Source organism: Protomyctophum bolini, assembly GCF_963924005.1.
Source record: "Protomyctophum bolini genome assembly, chromosome: 5".
Lineage (NCBI taxonomy): Eukaryota > Metazoa > Chordata > Actinopteri > Myctophiformes > Myctophidae > Protomyctophum > Protomyctophum bolini.
Genome location: NC_137866.1, coordinates 18750320 through 18757283, shown reverse-complemented (window position 1 = coordinate 18757283; position 6964 = coordinate 18750320).

Sequence of the window (6964 nt, the reverse complement as noted above, 5' to 3'; positions counted from 1 at the left end):
TATAGTGTGAGTCTAGTGGTTATTGAATTCTTCAATGAAATGAACCCTATAGCGTCCTTGTAGCAGCCAATAATGCACTGGCAATAACGTCATAGTTGTATTATTATTATTATTTATATTATTATTATATAATAGATACTGGCTATGAAGTGTCACATTTCTATGATAAATACTATTCATCTAACAGCAGTGTCCCAAAAATAAAACATATTTCCTACCTAGAAAAAACATAGTTTGTGTTGTGCAATTAGGGGTGTGTGTGTGTGTGTGTGTGTGTGCGTGCGTGTGACGGAGAGAAAGACATTTTAATGCTAATTGAACCCAAGAGAGTTGCCCCAAGAGGGTGAAAACAGGTGTAAGATTACACCCCTCACACGCTGTTGGTTGACTGTCTCCGTTAGTTTTATTCTCTTTCACACACACACACACACACACACACACACACACACACACACACACACACACACACACACACACACACACACACACACTCAATCGTGGCTCGCACTGACCCTGACATGCTTTGATTGTGTGGCTGTGGGGGTCAGAGGTCACTGCAACTCAATAGGTGGAGGTGACCTGTGACATTACTGCCCTGAGACAGATACAGGCTCTCTGAGGGAAGAGGACAGCAGAGGAGCTGCACCTTTTCAACGGATTCTCTCGTTATCGCCACTGCATTAAACAGTAATAACACACACAGCAATGCGCACGCACGCACGCACACACACACACTCAGAGAGATTAGAGATTGTTTAATCAAATAATCAAAATGATTTTCAACTAATTACCAAACAAAAAAACATTTCTTATAAGCAACTAAATCGAGTCTGATTAACTACTTAAACCCGGGCCTGTTTTATACATTGTCGCACAACGGTGTCGCACAAAACTTAAATATTTATGATGATTTCAAAATATATAATATATATCACACCCCTAATAGAGAGTAGACTACATCAAGAGAGAGAGAGAGAGAGAGACAAGACGAAACCAAACATGGACAGAGTAAAGGAAAAAAGAGAGAGATTGATAATTGAGCAACACTATACTGTATACTACCGTATACTGAAACGGAGAAATGAATAGAAGCAAAGAGGGTGAGAAAGAGAGAGAGAGACCGGGTTGAGATGAAATATTCAGCACTTTGTCAAAATATAGATACGAATATTCAGGGTTTGGTTTCACTTGACACACATGTTTCCTTTTGCACTCAAGAACACTGAAATCATGCATGTCATCAATGGAGGCATCTGTTTACAAACACACACCCCAAACCCTGCAGGGATCCAAATCACTTGTCTCCTCCCCCCCCCCCCCCCTCCCAATTTATATTAGTTGTTATATGCCAATTAATTCTCCACACACATTTCTGTGTTGCCAGTCCACTGCTGTTTAACCCTACTGGCTCGCCTGCCAGTGAGGAGCCTCCACCGGGAGGACATACTGTAATAACCCTCCTGTTCTACACCCCCCACTGACAGGCGCTGGTCCAGCCTTATAGGAGTCACTAGATCACCCTCCCCAGGAGACACACTGTTATTTTATCCATACATAACACTGTGGATTTAACCCTATGACAGGTCCAGTTACATTAGTACACTCTTGCGAGTTCCACATGGATAAATTACTATTGCAATGTCTTTTTGGTCATGCCCCTTTTTGAGGGGAGTGGAAATTGGGATTGAGTCTGCAGTTCTAACTGCAATGGAGAGTATAATGTTACACAGTTTGGGAGCCAGAAGGGACAAGAGTCTTGGACGTGTGGAGCGCTGCCCCGGATGTTTTAGGGAAGGTTCTGACAGCTTCCCTGTGTTAAGATGATCTGAGTGAGTGTGAGTGGTTGTAGGGTTGGATCTGAAGATATGGGGGTGTGGGTACCGTTGTGTTGGGGTACCACACCTTTGGTGTCTTTATAGGCCAACACAGTAACTGGGAAGCAGTGGGAGACAATGGACGGAGAGGAGAAGACATGTGAACATTTGGACTGGTTGAAGTCTATAGGGCCCTATCTTGCGCCACCCCTTATTCCTAAACTTATTTGCCATTGTTTTACTATTTTGAAAAATATTTAAAAACTAGCTGATCTACATCGACACGTTGTGAGCTTGTAGAGCGGCTATTTGAATTATTTTAAAAGGTTTTTTTAAATAGTAAAAAATGGCAAATAAGTTTCAGGATAAGAGGCAAGATATTGCCCCAAGAAGGGCCTTATTTTCGCCAGGACTAAACCCCTTATCCCTAAATGTCTTTGCCTTTTTTTTTTTTACTATTTTGAAAAACATTAAAATTGTTCAACTAGCTGATCTACATCGACACGTTGTGAGCTTGTAGATCGGCTATTTGAACTATTCAAAAAAGATTTTCAAAATAGTAAAAACGGTGGACAAAGTGTGGGGGTCCCCGAAACATCCAGGCCCACAGGAGCATGCCTAGGGGGGCAGCACGGTTCCGGTGAGCCTTCCCGCGTCCAAAACGGTTGAGAAATGTTACTGTGTTACTGTGTGGGGGTCCCCGGGGGCCCATGTGGGGGTCCCCGGAACATCCAGACCCCCAGGAACGTGCCCAGGGCTCGTACTGTAGTGTACTCTGTGCCACTTTAGTCTGCACTGTACTCTACTGGCCACTTTAGGTGTTGCAGCTGTCCGTGCTCGGACCCAGAGACACGTACGTATAGGGACACACATTGCTGCGTAATGGAGCGGAGGCACCGCTCAAAAAAGGAAAAGACGTTTAGGGATAAGGGGTTTAGGACTGACGAAAATAGGGCGCAGCATTCTGCAGAGGCTTTTGCACGAGACTACGTACACTACTACAGCTTACATTCCATTGTATTTCCTAAACAATAAACATTGATTGGTATGCACTTGAGAGAGCAGAGTGCTGTAGCAGCTTGGCTATACTGTACTACTGTAGGTTATACTGTACTACTGTAGGTGGGACAGAGTGAGAACATGAGAGAAAGAGAGATAAAGTGAGATTGTGAGTGATTGTCAACAGCTAATCTTGCAAATTGCTGGACCAATCAGCGCCAAATATCTTTAGCTATGGGCCAGGAAAACAAATCCCTGATTATGTTTCGCATTATGTTTGATATGTAATCATACCCAAAGATGACGGATGTCACAGTACTGACACGACATCACTGGCATGTTCTGATGTTCTGGAAGATGACTAACATCATAGACTGGCCACATGATGGCCGAGATCCACATAATATAGAAGCTATGACATTATTAAAACCCCTTTTAATTGCATTATTGTTATTTATTGCTGTTATTAGAGGGGTTGTGTAAGAGGAGAGGGTGGCAACCCAAATGGATCCTAGAAGAATGTACTGTATAGGCTAATTACTTTATGCTGAATGAATTTCACAATTTAAAGATAACCCACTCATTACACTACACATTAACTCCATTCAGCAAGGTGGTGGGGGAATATAAAGTAGCAGGAGGGTGAGATAAGAATAAGTATGGAGAAGAATTATGAAAGAGTAAGAATGGTGCAGTGTACAGTATACGAAAGAAAACAACAGAAATCACACTAATATGGCAAGCCGTTTTAACATTTAATAGCTATAGCCTGGATATGTATTCCAGATATCTATTCAGTTCTTCCTAGTCCCATTGCCATGGATCCTAGACAGAGTGTTAATTCAACTCTGAGAGAATCGGCCTGTAAGGATTTCACTATGTACATATATGTAGGTCTAACGTCTGGACTTCGAACTCGGGTCTCCCTCGTGGGACCACTAGCCTAAAGGGACATCCCCTCTAGTGTATAGCAGCAATAGTGGCATCTGTCAGATGACCAAAAGCCTAATATCTCCCCCGGCCAAGGAAGAATTCCTCTTTAGGCTATAGTGGCTATATATATTTGTTTGAATCCTGGGCATTACACATACTTCCCTTATCCATTCATTCCAAAGTCATTGAGGAAACAAGCCTACAAGATAGAATGTGGTGATGTGAGAGGAAAAGAGACATGTGAGATAAAGACGTGTGAGAAAGTTAGTAGTGAATGAGAAGACGAGAGCAGAGGAGGAAAGGGAGGGAGGGACTGGAAAGAACGACAGAGTCAGAGACAGACAGACAGACGGAGAGAAACAGTGGGAGCTATAGGGAGCGATATAAACTATAGAAATACTGTGCAATATGTAGTCTGGTTTATTGTATGTACCTTGTGCACTGTCCCATTATCAGGTACTGATTACATCTGTACAAAGATATTTTAATCTCATTATAATTAATTGCTTTTTATGTTACTGGGACTCTCCCAGTGCAATCCCACACTTTTAATGAAGGTTGATTACTTGCTTGCTTTGATTGATATAGATAGATTGGTTGAATGATTGAAACATAAATGTCAAGAATTAGAAACAAAACCCAGAGAGAACTAGAAACAGATAATTGCAGTGGTTAAGGAACAAATGTTAAAGGGTATAGGGATGAATGGAGTGAGAGAGAGAAATAAATGGAGGGATGGAGAGTGGAGGGGTGAACTGTGTGGTCTGACAGCTGTCCCCTGTAGCGCTGTGTGAAGGCCATTTACTGGCCTGGTCTAGTGGTCTCCCTGTCAAGTGTGTGCGCGAGTGTACACACACACACACACACACACACACACACACACACACACACACACACACACACACACACACACACACACACGCACGCACGCACGCACGCACGCACGCACGCACGCACGCACGTACGTACGCACAGCGCAAACAGAAACATTCACCAAGTTGCAAATCTCTCTGCCTGTCTCTCACTCTCTTCTTTCAATATTATTTTCTATCTATCTATCCACCCATCTCCCTATCTCTTTCCTCTATATCCAAGCATCTCTCTTTTGTGTAGGCCTATATATATAAATCATCTCTCTAAACAGAAACATGATTGTCCTTGGAGGCCATGTGAAACAGGACATCATCTACTAATGATGCAGAACGAACAGACACGGATGTACAGTACCAAACAGACAGTTGACTGTACCTGGGACTCCAGAACACAGCTGGATGTTGCACCGAGGTTCATCTGGTGGTGTCACTGGAAACGTTTTGAATCAAGGTTTCCCTCAGCATAGCACGGAAAAGTACAGTGAATTGTGTGGTACGTACAATACAGGGAAATATACTACAGTGGATAAGGGCCGTAAGTGGCCGTTTGGAAACTGGAAGGTTCCCAGTTCGATCCTGGGCTCCCCCAGAGATAGTGTCGAAGTGCCCTTGAGCAAGATGCTGAACCCCTAAATTGCTCACGATGAGCAGGTTGGCAGGGCCGGCTTAAAGGGACATTTTCACTAAAAGAATGTTTCGGCCATTTTATCGTCTACTCAGGCTTATGTGAACACCCTAGACAGTTTTTAAGTCGCTCGATTTTAGATATTTGGTAATCATTTTTAGCTGCCCCCCCCCCTATACAAACCCATTGTAGCTTCAAACTCCATATTAACCATGATAGATTCATCGTCCTTTTTTCTGGTGACTGATGTTAGGCGAGGGGGCCGTGTTTTTTCATTTACTGTTTTCACTCATTTTTAAATATTGTTTTGGAAAAGAATGAGGAGGCAGCTGACCACGCTGTGTGACGGAGGAGACTAAAGAATAAAAACAATATTTAAAAATAAATGAAAACCCCTCACGTATTAGGGAAGAGAAGGTGTTTTCGATGAATCTAACATGGTTAAAATTCAGTTAGTTATCTAAATACTGAATCGAGCGACTTAAAAACTGTCCAGGGTGTGTGATAAAAATATGACAAAAAGGGGTTTTTTTTAAGGTGAAATATCCCTTTAATGAAAGGGCTTTAGGCACTGCCTGCAGCACAGGGCACCAAAAGGAGGGAAGGAAGTGAAAGAAGCCTATATCTGCAACAGAGCGCCAAAGTGTAGTAGCAAAGGCTGCTGAAGGAGCATTAAAATGGTGAAACGTGCCGGTGAATCAACAACTTTCCACGCTACCGAAGTATTTTTGGCGGTCGCGACTCGCCAGCCCCAAAGGTTGAGAAGCCCTGCCGTAGAGCAGTGATGTGGACCGTGTGACCTCACACGAGTCACAGTTGGTGGAGAGATCCAAGTAGGCCATAATCATCTTGAGCAAGACAGACAGACATGCATACAGTATTTACATATACCATAAACATGTGCACATGCTAACGCCCATGCAGACAGATCTATAGGCACAAAGACCATACAGCCCAGGGAATAGGTTTCCACTGTATAGAGCGAAGAAGAGATATGCAAATAGCCCAAGGCATTTAACGCATGCATGCATGCATTGCGTGCACACACACACACACACACACACACACACACACACACACACACACACACACACACACACACACACACACTTCTGAAGTTCTGACACACCATGATACACATGCATTGCATAGCCTAGACCAAATGTGCATACCTATACCTATAAGTTAACCTACCTGCCTGCACACATTAAAAATACACACAATTACAGACATAATTACAGTGGCACACTGGCACACACGCACCAACTCACGGATGCATGCGAACGCACGCACGCACACACACACACACACACACACATGCACGCACGCACGCACACGCGCGCGCGCACACACACACACACACACACACACACACACACACACACACACACACTTTATACACCCCTGTGCACATTCAAGCACATTTTAACATGCCAACTTAAAGGCATGCATAGATACACAATTGTCAGCAGTATGTGTAAAGTGTGTTTTGTCATTCTATGGAGACTGTTAAGCCTGATTCATATTTAGTTGCGCGTGGGTGTGTCGTCACTGTCGTGCACCGAAAAGAGCCGAACTACAACGTCACCAATTAACGCATGGCAACGACATGCGTTCTGAGCTTGTAGATCGGCTGTTTTTGGTGCGCAACACGGCACACGACTAAGTATAAATCTGCCATTATCTCTTCATGGATGAAGCTAACTGCTGAAGCATGACCT